Source organism: Carcharhinus amblyrhynchos, chromosome 25 (assembly GCF_965287045.1).
Source record: "Carcharhinus amblyrhynchos chromosome 25, sCarAmb.v2.hapA, whole genome shotgun sequence".
Lineage (NCBI taxonomy): Eukaryota > Metazoa > Chordata > Chondrichthyes > Carcharhiniformes > Carcharhinidae > Carcharhinus > Carcharhinus amblyrhynchos.
Window position 1 is genome coordinate 39,191,960 of NC_137348.1, and position 15,745 is coordinate 39,207,704.

General features: G+C 40.9%; 1 protein-coding gene and 1 pseudogene across 1 annotated transcript in view; both read right to left on the reverse strand.

Moving 5' to 3' along the window:
- The window catches only part of LOC145358300 (neural proliferation differentiation and control protein 1-like), a 179,512-nt gene that overhangs the window by 99,141 nt on the left and 64,626 nt on the right, over nucleotides 1-15,745 (reverse strand). The gene's annotated exons all lie outside the window — the stretch shown is intronic.
- Nucleotides 11,545-11,817, reverse strand: LOC145358322 (U6 snRNA-associated Sm-like protein LSm5 pseudogene; annotated as a pseudogene).

Here is a 15,745-nt window from a genome sequence, read left to right on the forward strand (position 1 = left end):
TATAAGAAGTCTGTAGTCCTACTTCTCCCAAAATTCTGGAATAGACCCCAGAGTTTTGAAATAAAAACCACTGTATTTTGACTAACAGTCTCATAGGTATTATTTTACCTACAATACAAGTGAAGTTTCTCATCTGTATTCTGAGATTGGGACCCTTTGTTCCAGCATCCACAGCCCGAGGAAACAACATTCCTGCATCCAGTCTATCCAGCCGGTCACAATTTTGTAAGTTTCAATGAAATCCCCCCTCATTCCTTCCCACTGCATCGGAAAAAGAGGCCAGCATAATCAAGGATCCCACACATTCCGAACGCACACTCGTCCATGGGAAAAAGATGCAAAGTCTGAGGTCACGTACCAACTAAGTCAACAACAGCTTCTTCCCTGCTGTCACCAGATGTTTGAATGGACCCACCTCACATTAAGTTGATCTTTCTCTACACCCAGCTATGACTGTAACACTATATCCCACACACTCTCCTTTCCTTCTCTATGCATGGTATGCTTTGTCTGTATAGCTTGCAAGAAACAATGCTTCTCACTGTATACCAATATAAGTCAAATCAATCAAATGACCCTTTCAAACTCCATTGAAAATAGGCCCAACTCCAATGGATACGGGCCTAGTTGACCAATCTTTCCTCTGCCATCCCAGGAATCAGTCTGGTGAACCTTTGTTGCACTCCCTCTATGGCAAGCCCATCTTTTCTTCGGAAAGGAGACCATGACTGCTGCAATAAGCAGGGTGTGGCCTCACCAAGACCATGTACAGTAAGACATCTTTGCTCCAGTACTGAAGTCTTTTTGCAACGAAGGCCAACATACCATTTGCTTCCTAACAGCTGGCTACACCTTCATGTTTGCTTTCAGTGACTTGTGTATTCACCCAGGTCCCTTTGTATATCAACATATCCTAATTGGTCACCATTTAAATAATATTCTGCCATTCTATTCAGTGAGGATGATAGGGTAGCAGTCTTCAGGAGGACAGACTGGTGAAATGGATGGACACGTGGCAGATCAAAGTTAAAGCAGAGAAGTACAAAGTGATTCACTTTGATAAGAATAAGGAGACAATAAAATTTAACTAGCCATATTTAAAACAGGGATGCTGGAACAGGCACATTTTGGAGTCTACATACACAAATCTTTGAAAATGGCAGGAAAGGGTTGATCAAAAGGCATTCTGGGCCCCAGTCTTTAAAATTAGAGGCACAAAGTACAAAAGCAAGTCAGTCATGCTCAGCCTTTATAAATTGCTAGTTAGGCCGTAATGGATCCAGCCCTGGGAACTGCACTTTAGAAAGGATGTCAAGAGCTTGGGAAGGGCTGCAAAGGAGATTCACCACAGTAGTACCAGGAATGAGGGACTTCAGGCTGGGATAGTTCTTGGACTCGGAAAGGTTTGGGAAAAGGTTTAATAGGGACATTATCAGCACTTCACAAGATTTGCTGGAGGAATTCGGGGTGTGTGCAGGACTGGAAGCTCTCTTGCTCCTTCTGACCCACAGCAATATCATAAAAAGCATTAACCTGCTTAACCTGGCTGCTCCACACTTCCTTTAACTATTACTTTTTCCAGTCATGGGAGACCTGCTGAGAAAGCATTAAATTTAAACGGCTGTCAGAATCGGAGGAAGAGAGCCTTAGTAGTGCACGCTTATCACAGGCATGCGTCTCCTAAACAGGTCACTCAACTGCCACCATGCCTGCCGCAGTTAATCTGGGAGTATTCCTCTTTATGGCAGTTTGGGGCCCAGTTTCACTGATGTACCTATTATGTCACATCCTCAGGCGGAAGCTAAGTTTAAAATTCCCCACCACGCCTTTGGCTTCAGGAGTGGGGCTTCTGACTTGATGATAATGTTAAGTGCCCACTAATCCAAGATGACGAGAGCTTTAATTCGTAAAACAGATAAGAATGGCAGACACTGCAACATATTAATACTAACAAATCTATAATGATAAAAATAATTTACTTGCTAGAGTGTTTAACTGGACCAGACAGCAACCACTGTTAAAATGTGAAAGCTTCCAGCAAAATCTTTAGAAAAATGTCAGCGAAAATTCCCAATGAATGACAAATAAGCCCTGCCAGCAAGGTTGAGTAACAGCAATTTTTTTGAATAGGATTACAAAGGAAAATATTTCCCTATTAGATTTAAAATGAAGTTTGATGCAAAGTGAAAATTACCGTATTTTGTTGGTTTTTCTTTAGAAAAAAGGCTCAAGACGACAGGATAAAATGCCTTTTAGCTTTGACTTCAAACATCAGCTCTTTTCTCTCCTTACAGATGTTGCTAGACCTGCTGAGACTTTCCAGCATTTTCTCTTTTGGTTCAAGAAGGTAGGATCAACTTCTCCTTACTCTTCAAGCACCAAATCATTCTGTCACTGATACCAGTTACCTTCTGGTATTTCAGCCAACTGAACATTCTTGCTGACCTTCCACAAGGAAATGTCAGCAAGTTATTTACTCATAAAAGGAGCAGATACTTGGGTTGAATTTTCGTCTTCCTAGCCCAAGAATGCCGAGGCCAATTTTTCTGCTGCAAAAGCACCCTAGTATAGCAATCTCAACATAGTTGTGGCATCGAACCTAATACACTCTAGTTTTTATAACTCACATACATGCCATCAAACCAGTTTAACAGAATTGGTTAATGCAAATTTCAATCTTATTCTGCAACTGGCTGTATAATGGCTTCATGTGTCTCCAAGCAATCTCTGCAATACCAGGAATACATTTACATGATTATCACACCTCTTTGATCAGAATACTTACATGAATTTGAATAGCCACGTGGAAATGTGGGGAATTAAATATTCTTGCTGGAAGATGCATGCTAACCCTTTCCTGACAGAAGATCATCAAACCAAAAAGCTAACTGCTTTTCTCCCCCTGCAGATGCTGCCAGATGTGCTGAGTATTTCCAGCCTTTCCTGTTCTTATTTCACCACTGATTGCTGATTAAGTCCTCCTCCAATGTGCAAGTTCCTCAGTCTTTTGAGGAGGTGGAAACAGACTCATTCTATTCTCATGTCAAAAACACCAGCCTCCTACCCATGACACTTTTTTGCCCCCAGAGCCAAATGGCTCTGACCAAGCTGTATAAGTTTTATACTGATGATTACGCTCACAAAAAAAGCTAAAGACTTCCATAGCTTATTTCACAGCCATTTGCAGCCAGATAGTGGAAAGTTACATGTGATCAGAAGTGGGAACCCAAATGGAATTTTCCCCACATAGCCCAGGGACAACAAGGCCAACTCTGGTGCTCTGAGTGCTGTCTGAATTGAGAACAGCTAACCTGGCAGAGTGCTTGCCTACATGGATTAGTAAAAAATAGCATTGTCTTTATTCACTAGACCAGAGAGCTTTCCAAACAATGTGATTAGGATAGCCACAGCTAAATCATTTTCATTTTCTTTTAGAATCACATTCATTTATTTTTACTTTAATCTAAATTACATTACAGACGCTTGACTTTTACCCAGCTCATTTTGCATAGAAGCACAGAAGTCTTCCTCTTGCATGTGGTCATTTTATTTTCTCATTCCTGGCAGCAGGAGCATAAGTGATTCATAATGTCTCCAAGTTAGGGGAGTGTAAGTTCACTCAGGATACCTCATGATCCCTGCTCAGACAGATACTGAGTGATGGTTGACCCAAGTTTAGCATGCCTGGCCACATTTGCTCTCTTGGCTCATACCAGCAAGTGTAACTTTGGCAAGACCGCATGGGAGCTGTTGATGCCAATAAAAATGCACTCCAACACAAAAGCAACACATTCCCACGGTCTGCAGAGATGCAGTAACATGAGAAAATCCACTGGAAGGTGTATGGAACCCCTCAAGCTTTGTGTATGACATGGACACTCAGCGGTCACGAGCGTACGGCCTCTGATCTTCAGGTAAACGTTCTCCAAGGTGGCCTTCGCAACATACAACAATGCAGAATTGCTGAGCAGAAACTGATAGCCAAATTCCACACACAAGGACAGCCTCAACCGGCATCTTGGGTTCATGTCACACTACCTGTAACCCCCATGACTTGCCTGGGCTTGCAACATCTCACTTACTGTCCTGTCTGGAGACAATACACATCCCTTTAACCTACGCTTAATGCCATCTCCACTCACATTGTCTGCACTTTTAAGATTTGATTAAGCTGTAAAGACTTGCATTCTAATCTGCATTCTATTCTGTAATTATAGGCCGGTGAGCTTGACGTCCGTGGTAGGGAAATTGTTGGAAAGGATTCTTAGGGATAGGATGTATGCACATTTAGAACGGAATAATCTCATTAGTGATAGGCAGCATGGTTTTGTAAGAGGAAGGTCATGCCTCTCAAAATTTGCTGGAGTTTTTTGAGGGGACAAAAACAGTTGATGAGGGAAGGGCCGTGGATGTCGTCTATATGGATTTTAGTAAAGCGTTTGACAAAGTCCCTCATGGCAGGTTGGTGCAAAAGGTTAAATCTCATGGGATAAAAGGAGAGGTGGCTAGATGGGTAGAGAACTGGCTTGGTCACAGGAGACAAAGGGTAGCAGTGGAAGGGTCTTTTTCTGGCTGGAGGTCTTTGATCAGTGGACTCTGTACTGGGACTGCTGCTATTTGTGATATATATAAATGATTTGGAAGGTGTAGTAACTGGTGTGATCAGCAAGTTTGTGGATGACACAAAGATGGCTAGACTTGCGGACAGTGATGAACATTGTCGGAGAATACAGCAGGATATAGATAGGCTGGAAAATTGGGCAGATGGAATTTAATCCAGATAAATGTGAAGTGATGCATTTTGGCAGAACTCATGTAGGGAGAGCTATACAATAAATGGCAGAGCCATCAAAAGTATAAACACACAGAGAGACCTGGGTGTGCAAGTCCACAGATCCTTGAAGGTGGCAGCACAGGTGGAGAAAGTGGTGAAGGCGGCATATGGCACGCTTGCCTTTATAGGACGAGGTACAGAGTATAAAAATTGGCGTCTGATGTTACAACTGTACAGAACGTTGGTTAGGCCACATTTGGAGTACTGCATCCAGTTCTGGTCGCCGCACTACCAGAAGGATGTGGAGGCTTTGGAGAGAGATCAGAGAAGGTTTATTAGGATGTTGCTTGGTATGGAGGGTCTTAGCTATGAGGAGATATTGGGTAAACTGGGGTTGTTCCCCCTGGAAAGACAGAGAATGAGGGGAGACCTAATAGAGGTATATAAAATTATGAAGGGTTCAGATAGGGTGAACAGTGGGAAGATTTTTCCCAGATCAGAGGTGACAAACAGGAGGGGTCACAGGTTCAAGGTGAGGGGGGGCAAGGTTTAACTCAGATATCAGAGGGACGTATTTTACACAGAGGGTGGTGGGGGCCTGGAATGCACTGCCAAGCAGGGTGGAGGAAGCAGACACGCTGGGATCGTTTAAGACTTATCTGGATAGTCACATGAGCAGAGTGGGAATGGAGGGATACAAAAGAATGGTCTAGTTGGACCAATGAGTGGCGCAGGCTTGGAGGGCCGAAGGGCCTGTTTCCTGTGTTGTATTGTTCTTTGTGAACTGTGTGTGCCTTTATATGCTCTGTTTGTGGTCAGAACTCCCACTCACCTGAATAAGGGGCAAGCCCCGAAAGCTAATGGCGTTTACTACCAAATAAACCTGTTGGACTTTAACCTAGTGTTGAGAGACTTCTTACTGTGTTTACCCCAGTCCAACACCAGCATCTCCACATTATGACATAGACTGCATATGGTAAATATTGCAATTGTACTCAGGCACCTCAGAATGCAACATGCTCTATGGAGAAAAGTTGAATTTTATCAAACTTTTTAATGTCTGTTTAGAAATGTTTTGCAAAGTACATTTATTAATTTTATAAATAAAGTATATTTTTAGGAACACAAATAATAAAATCTAAATGGGAGGGGGGTTCAAGAAATTAGTTTTCCCTTCGGCTTCAGATATCCCAGCACAGACGAGATTAAGAAAGAACGCGAGGCCAACAGCAAAGAAAGGCTTTGAAAAGCAATGCCCACGAGGATTGGATCTGACTGTGAATGTGGCAACACTTGAAATGAGGTGCAAGAACCAACGTCGGTCCTGGCAAAACAATTACAAGGAATAAGAAAGCCACCATGTAAAACCTGTTTCAGACAAGCATTTCCATGGTAGTATAATAATAGCAAAATATTGCTGATACTGGAAATCGTAAATAAAATTAATGTGCTAGAAATAGTCAGCAGGTCTAGCAGCATCCATACAGAAAGAAATAGAGCTAACATTTCAACTTGAACATGACTTTCTGCTGAGCCAAAGGGAGGTTCAGTTCCATAGCAGCAGCTTGTTGTAGGCTGATTCATAATACAGACAGTATAATTCAAGTCCACCATTGTGTATTCTCTGAAGACCTGCTTCGCTCTCAAAGAACTACCATTGCTGGATTATCTTATTTACCAAAATGTACAAACACATTCACAATGAAGCAACAGTCAAGATATTGAACCAACAGTATATTGCTTGTATGCTCAAATAAAGGACAGGTGCTCGGGACATTTGCAAAGAACACACATGCAACAAGTAGACTGCAAAGCTTTCAGTCAATCCTTCCCTAGAACACCAGCTAGGCTGCTTCAAACAAACCAGCAGTGTCACATTTTGCAAGGTGACACCAAAATACAATACAGGAAGCAACTCTGTTTAATACATGCTTCATTCCAAAACACATCCTTAAAAAATTTTGCGTTACTAAAGTGCCCAGCAGAACAGTGAACATGCCACAAAACTTGTGATTTACATCATTTTTATATAGGTAGCTCAGTATAGAAATGATTTGCATTGTGGGCAGTTTTCATTAGTTTAAATAAGGACATATTAAGGAAAGGACAAATTACAAGAACAAAAGAAAATTACAGCACAGGAACTAGCCTTTTGGCCCTACCAATCATGATGCCTTAACTAAACTAAGAAAACTGTTGGTTCTTACTCTATGCCATCTCTGTTCATGTACCCTGCAGATGCCTCTTAAATGTTGCTAATGTACCTGCTTCCACCACCACCTCTGGCAGCACATTCCAGGCATCCAGCAGATTTTCCATGAAAAACTTCCCCTGCAAATCTTCCTTAAACTTTCCTCCTCTCACCTGGAACCTATGCCCTCTTGTAATTGACACTTCCACCCTGGGAAAAAGCCTCTGACTATCCACCCTGTCCATGCCTCTCAATTTGTAGACCTCTATTAGGTCTCTCCTCAGCCTCCCTCTTTCCGGTGAAAACAATCCTAATTTATTCAACCTCTCCTCACAATCACCACTCTTGAGACCCGGCAACATTCTGGTGAAACTTCTTTGCGCTCTCTCCAAAGCTTCCACATCCTTCTGGTACTGTGGTGACCAGAACTGCATGCAATACTCCAAATGTGGTCTGAAAACATCCTTCCACCACTACTCACTGTCTTCTATGATCAAGCCATGCGGCACAGTGGCACTGCGGTTAGCACTGCTGCCTCACAGTGCCAGGGACCCAGGTTCAATTTCAGCCTCAGATCACTATCCATGTGGAGTCTGCACATTCTTCTCATTTCTGTGTGGGTTTTCTCTAGGTGCTCCAGTTTCTTCCCACTCTCCAAAGATGTGCAAATTAGGTTAATTAGCCATACTAAATTGCCCTTAATATCAGGGGGATTAACTAGGGTACATACAGGGAAAAGGGTCTGAGTGGGGTTGTGGTCGTTGATGACTCAAAAGGGCCAAAAGGCCTCCTCCTGCACTGTATGATTCTATGAAGCCAGTCATGTATCCATCGAGCCAACCCACCCCAAATCCCATGTGATTTTAATCTTTGTACCAGTCTACCAAGTGGGACCTTGTCAAACACCGAACTAAAATCCACATAAACTACATCCACAGCCCTTCCATCAATTATCTTTGTCACCGCTTCAAAAAGCTCAATCAAGTTGGTGAGACATGACCTTGCCCATACAAAACCATGTCACCTGTCACTAACTAGTCCATTTTCTTCCAAAAGTGCATATATCCTGTCCCTCAGTATCTTGTCCCAAAGCTTCCCCAACACTGATGTCAGGTTCACCTGCCTAGAATATCCCTGCTTCCTTTCTAAAACAAGGGAACAATATTGGCTATTCTTCAGGCCTCTGGAACCTTGCCTGAGGTCAAAGAGGATGTCAAGATATCTGTTAAGGCCCCAGTTATTTCTATCCTTGCCCCAGGGACTTGCCTACCTTAGTGCAATTTAGGATACCCAGCACTTTCTTCTTTTATATATTGACATCCTCTAGAGTGTTCAAAGGTAAGGTAAAGTCGCCACAGTCCCAGATGACCATATGTTGACTGGTGGTGATTTAGCCTGAGGATCACCACACCTCAGAGGCGAGGGGCAAGGTTGAGAAGGCAGGTCCTTCATGAATTACCTCAGCCAGTATGGGAATTGAAGCCAATCTGTTGGTGTTGCTCTGCATCCCTAAACCAGCTGTCCAACCAATTAGCTGAACTGGCCCTCAATTTCTGAAGTTAGTGGTTGCAAGCAAGGGTCATTAACAGCCAAGTCCTATATCCTACCTTCATAGGAACTTAAAACTTGGAACAGGAGTAGGTCATTTGGCTCTTAGAGTCTGCTCCACCATAACATGGCTGATGATGTTGTGGCTTCAACTCTACTTTGTTGTCTGCCACACCCCGCCCCTCCCCAAATCCCCTGCCCCCGTTACAAAGAACAAAGCACAGGAAACAGGCCCTCCAGCCCAATGAGCCCATGCCGCCATTTTAACATTATGAGTCCTCTCTCCACCTATAACCCTTGTCTATGCTTATGGCATTCCACATTGAAGGCTAATTTAGGGACAATTCGTTACACCAATCAGCCTAACAGCACATCTTTGGGGTATGGGAGGAAACCGGAGCACCCGGAGAAAACCCACGCAAGCACGGGGAGAATGCACAAACTCCCGCAGACAGTGGCTGAAATCCACGTATCTGCACAGTAAACAGTGATAGTCACTGAGCTGTCGTGTTGCCCAGCATCTGGTCCAGTTTAAGCGTACACTAACGACGTGAAGTACTAGGCTACTCTCAAAACATCCAAGAGCAGTCCTCGCACGGCCCATCGCGTGTATGCCCCTTGTTAGGCAACAAGGCAGACCGAACTACCTGTGGATTAAAAGAGAAAAACATCAATACCATGCACATCCTTATACAAACATTCAAGGGAATCCCCAGAATCTCAAAAGTAAAACAAGTGAGCCAGAAAATATGTTGGAAGGTCCATAGGAATCAATTAATTCCCAGGGACGTCCCAAGGCTCCTGAACCTTATTTAAAACCGTCTCCTATATCCCTCCATCCCGCTCACGTGCCTAAGTAACTCCACACCATTCCCTTAAATGCTTTATGCCAAATTTTAACTCACTGTTAAATGAACGTTGCTTGCAACCCCTATCTTCAGAAATTGCTATTGACAGAAGGATAGAGTCAAGGTAATAACTGTTGCACAATGCAAATTTGAGGTTGGTATTTTTTAATCCCAACAGCAATGCCTTTTTTTCTCCACACTATTCTTCACATATTTCTTATTTATGAAACTGAACAATTCTTCTCAGAAGCGCTTTTACCAGTCTAAACTACAGTAGGGTTGTGGTGGGATAAAAAAACTGGAAATATTCATCAGGTCATAGGGGTTTGCAGCATGGAAACAGGCCCTTCAGCCCAACTTGTCCATGCCACCCAGTTTTTACAATTAAACTAGTCCCAATTGCCTGCATTTGGCCCATATCCTTCTATACCCATCCTAGCCATGTAACTATCTCATGCTTTTTAAAAGACAAAATTGTACTTTGTGTGGCAAAGAAACATACAATACAATCACAGAATGAAAGGTAACTTCCACAGGGCTGATGGTTAGCGTTTTATACAGCAAACAACAGATGCAAGTTTGAATTCCTTCTCAGGATGTGGACACCACTGGCAAGGCCAACATTTATCATTTATTCTTAGCTGCCCCAAGATGATGGTGTGGCAACTCAGTAGTTTCTAGACCAATTTAAAAGGGTAATAATGGCAATCACACTTCTGCTGGACTGCGATCACATGGACCAGACAGGGTCAGGTTGGCTGTATTCCATTTCTATAAGTTCAAACTGTGGGGAGTTACATGAACTAAGCTGTAATGCTGCTAGAATTTCAAGCACTTTTAAACTATAAAGTACCATTGCATACAATAAACCAATAAAAGCAGGGGGAAACCACATTCACAGAAACACGACGTAAACATCCTTTTCATGGGCCCCAAATTCAGCACCTTTTCCTCACAAAGTTTAAAGTTTATTATTTATTAGTGTCACAGTCTGTGGAGAGAAACTTTTCATCAGAAGGTCTAATTTAATTGCATCTTTAAAACCCCAAACTAACTTAGGACCAAACTCTATAATTTATGTAGCCAATATCACAGGTTTAAAGTACTGAGGGGAAAGACATTTCAAAGCCAAGGAGAAAAATGCTACGATCATTGGATTGGCTCATTCTAACAAAGAGCCAGTACAAGCATGATAGGCCGAGTGGCCTCTTTCTACGCTGCATTGTTTTATGATCACATGACAAATCAATTAAAAGAACAAGATGATAAAAAGAAAGTAATTCCAATAAATTAATACTCAGATTAAGATTATCAATTAAAAATATTCATGGGAATAAAATGTCTTTTAAATAAATTTTAAAAACATTCGCACTGTTGTGACAGCATGATTTGTCAAAGTAGCCTTGACTGCTGTGCAAGGCTACATTTAAACATTGGTTTATTTAAAGCTTTGCTGACTGAATTAATTACAAACCCCTTTTCTTCTGACAAAGGACTGCTGCAACAGACTCAAAAGTATCATCATACTTTCTACAAAACAACAAATCAATCTTAAAAATAATTATATTCAATTGATCTTGGATTCTATTTATACCAATCCTCCCACATGATGTACATCAGCATTAGCCTTAAAAAGACTAGACCAAGATCCCAACTAAACATAATAAGTGCACTTGTTATGCACAGTTCTGCAGCAACTGTGAGCAATTGCAAGCAACTGCAAAGTGGAGCTAGCATCTTGGAAGACAGAAAACCAGTTCTAAATATTTCCAGAAATTAATTTCCAAGCTTGTCAAAAGATTGGAGTATTTTCTGTAAATTGGTCAAAGGGGAGCAATTCTTGTGAGGCTGATGTTGCACCACGTTATATATTAATCAGCAGGGTATGCAACACCAGTTATTCATTTTTATTAGCTGGTAGGATAAAGTTTATCTTCTATTAGTTACAAACACCTCACTAACTGACATTGTGTGTGTGTTGGGCATGTGCAGTAATCAATGCATTAGAATGGTTATCTCGTCTGATTTTCTTTTAGGAAAAAAACGTATTTTGATACAATTATTCTGTGGAAAAGTAGTAACTAGAAATTCTGACAAAAAATAAACCCTTAAAAAAAATTGTCAAAAAATAAGGAAACAGAAGTAGGAACAACTTAAATCCACGTGAAGTTAGAGGGCTCCATTTATACTTCAGGGGGACTCTTACCACCAGGAATAAGCATGGTGTTGTTTTGATTTAATAAGATCTGGCCTAGTTTTGTGATTCTTCTACCTTTGGCTGTGGCCAGATTCTAAGAAATCTCCAAGCACCAAAATGGCAAAGAATCAGCAAAACTCAGCAGCTTTCCTACAATTTTCTTGTCATTTTTCATAACGATGGAAACTCACAGACCAGCACATTTGTCCATCAGCTCCAGTGGCAATAACTGAGATGGACTGGTTCAGTCCAGCAGCATCTTCTCAACAAGTAGAAAGTATTTCCATACACAATAGGAGCTAACAAGACAAAGGAATCTGGAATCCAATTGAAAACTTCAGCCTAATGAATGTCTATGAAATGAGGAGCGCACCGAAGTACACTGGCCACAAGGTGGTCTAAGGCATTAGCTGAGGTCAATTACAACATAATAGTTACTATCAAGCACACCTATCTATATCACAAACAGCAGCTTGCCTGGCTGTGAACTCTCCAAACTTATATGTGAACAATTAAGTTCACATTTTGCCTGAAGCCATATGACTGGACAACAATCAGTTTTTTTTTCTAGCTATCAGGAGACAGAGGGCACTGTGCCCAAATAACCACTATTTTCATTTTGTTCCTTTTCCTTGGGGAGCAGTGCAGAGAAACAAAAACAAATCCATTTGCTGTCAGCAAAATTTGCCTTCACACAAAAAACAGCAATGCAAGCAAACTACAGACAAAGTTATGCAGGCTGTTAAAATATAGTCTATTTTTCCTTAGGGATTCAGGCAATTTCACTTGGCTGGAGCAGGGCAAGCTATTTCACTCTCAAAAAGCATTCTTGCTTTGGATAATGGATCCTGGCACACAAAGAACTTGTCTCCATGACAACAGTCCATAAGCTGAAACAAATGTGTTCCTAATGGCCAATACTCCATTTTGACAGTAGCTGGTGTTTTAACAAATCTTTGAAGCTTAGGAAATGTTGTTTTTAAAATGAATGCTAATAGCTGCTGGTTTGCCTCTTCAGTGCCAACAGGGACCGTGCAGTTTGCAGTTTCAACAATAACCTAGCTCAAGGAATGGAATTATCACAACCCAAATTAACACAGATGGCATAAGAAACAGACACTGAAACATGGCTCTAAAATTTAATACTGAATCTTAAAAAATATATAATCCTCAGCCACAAAATGCCTCAATCCATAGTCAAGGTACACCCTCTTGCCTCCCATTTTCTCTCATCCTACTCTGAAGATCAAATTATTCTGGGTACCATGCACCCCCTACTACCATGCCCAATTGATAACCTTCCTTCTGAGGTGATGGATTGCTGGTGTTCAGAGGGCTTTTCAACATGGGTGAAGGAATTTGGATTGCCAATTCTGTGTTCTTGTTATGCAGGAATCAAATGTGCAGCATCCCAGGAATGCACTGCTCAATATCAAAGAGGAGCTATATTTACAAATCCAGCCTTTGGAGAACCTCAGAACATTCAGCTATATTCAACTTTGAGCAGAACATTTCATTTTTAACCACTGGATAGATTTGCAGGGATATAATGAATTTAAATTTGCTGTTGTCAATTAAGTACAGCAATTCGTTCCCATGGTAAGACAGAGCACAGTGGTTTCAAATTCACTCATCATGAGAAGAAAATAAAAAAAGAGGCAACTGTAGCACTGTTCTCATTTAATCAGACCCATAGTCTGGGTAAAATATTTCACTCCTTTGGTCAGGCAACAGGCCAAAGCCACTTCCTGATTTCTCGGCAGCTGGTTGAAATTAATAAACACCATTCCAGAAGCCAACATCCACTGTAATAAAAGAGTTCCCAGACTGGGACTGGTGACCAGTCTCCAGTGGGTTTGCAGAGCTGCTGGCCACCAGCAAATGCCAAATCAAAATGAGCAATTTAAAAAATAGTCAGCAATGAATAAGCCAGAGTAAGACCTCATGGAGCAGTGAATGCTGGTAGACTGACTGGATCCGAGGGGCTTTTCTCTGATTGGGCCCCCTTACCGTCCCAATGCCCCACTTAATTATAACAATGACCTGTGTTCAAACAGCTCCCCAGCAAAATGCTGCTGCAATAAACTGATGGCACAAGTTATTAATTCTCAAGAATCAAATTACAGTAAAACAATAGTCTCTCATGTTCAATATTATAAATTTAATTCTTCAATAGGAGAGGCGGCGGCATTAAGGTAAACAAATTAATTTTTTTCAACCTTAAGATCAAGCTCTCCCTTAATAACAAAGATTTAAAAGATAACCCACATCCACTAAGGTTTGTCAGCTACAGTTCAAATCCTACTTTCCACAATAATCCTGTGATTAGATAGAGAAAGGGCTTTGGTCCAACTATAATACTCAATCCAAGCCATTACTGTAATGCTAGTGCTCAGATGGCTTATCTTAATCTTGAAAGAGCACATCAACAATGTTATATCAAAAAATGTTTTGCACGAATCATGGAATGACAGCAATCTCTTATTTCCTGAGGGACACTTTGTACTGTAGCCTGCACACTAGATGTAGATAAATGCATTTCTATATTATAAATTGCTCTACCTGCAAGTGCCACACTGTTATATATAGCTCAAATTTGAGGAAATTACATCATTATTGGGTATGTAGTGTAGAAATGGACAAATTCTAGTCAAATAATTCATGACTACAAATAAATGCAGATAAGATCATGAAGGGGCTGAGGCATTGCTTTAAACTTTACATTTTTGATCATATGTTTAAAAAATAACCATTGAAGGATTTCAAGGTTTGAAATATGTCCTATTTTGGATCTAGACTAACTAGCTCAAGGATTGGTGCAGTGCTATGTCAATGTGTCTTATTTATAAGAGTCAATATCAAAGTTTGTTTCCTGTTTAACTGCAGTTCATCAGGATCAATTAGCTTGGCCTATTTTTGCTGGCATTTCAAAATTTTGGTGTCAAATATCCATGCAGTCTGTTCAACAAACTACAATCTCTACTGCAGGGTTTTTAGGGCAACCATTTTACACAAAGTAAAATGAAATTGAATATGGAACCTACTTCAGTATGTGACACATAGCAGTTTGACAGAAACTTTAAAGAGGTATTAAAATGAAAATCTCAAAATGCTGCATCATCCTATGAACGCCTCCACAAAGAAAATTCTAAAGGTTATGTTAGGTCTGAATGATTCATAAAGTACCAAATGATGCGAGATTGAAAACAGCAACTATGCCCCACAGTTTTCAATCTGATCCGATTTATAAAACAATACTTTCGATGTTGAAAATGTGTCAGTAATCAACATAATATTTAAGGTCAATGAATAGCATTACCCTTAAAGATCTGTAATTTCTATAATGATGCACGCTCACAGACTTCATCAGGCACACAAAGGGTATTTATTAATAAGATAAAAACCGCACAGAAGCTAGCAGCTGAAGAAGTGTCAGAGGCTCTGTAAAACACACAAATATTCTATGGGCCAGTAACCTGAATTTATAGGTAAGACACGTCACCTTGACAAATTCAACCTCTTTCTTCCCACCTGTAAAATCTTGCCATAGATCATATTAGGAGATTACTGACAAAGATATAAATTTTCAGCAGCATTTCTGAAATCGCCTTGGTCAAAAATCCTACAATTTTTTCAAAGCATATGACATGGCAGGACTTCCTGAGGAAACAGGGTAATTAGTTAATTGTCAAGGCAGCCAAAACAGAAATGGCTTTGGTCAACGCCTCAATATAATTCAGTTAATTTGTTAACCTTAAAAAGCTGACATTTGAGACTCCATTCTTAGGCTGTATTATGGGTTGTTCCAGTGTTATATAGTTGGGTGTTTTATTTCTGCTCTTTACGGAGCACAATCTTCCTATTAAAGTGTAGTAATTGGTTGTAAACCACCAAGGTCATGAAACGTGCTTTATAAATGCAAATCTTTTATTATCACAAAACCCATGGTTGAACAGGTAAAAGCAACTGAGCTGCAGAGATTGAGGTGCTTGGCTCATCTGACGACGAGATCAAGCAGGCTTCCAGCCTCCTTGTCATGGAAAACGGCTGAAAGACATGGGCCTTTGTGTCAAGTTTACTTCAAGATGATAGACCAAACAATGAAAATTTGATATGAAATCAACCTCAGTGCTAGATTCACTAAACTGATGTATTCAAGCAGACTGAACAGGTGCCGGAGTGTGGCA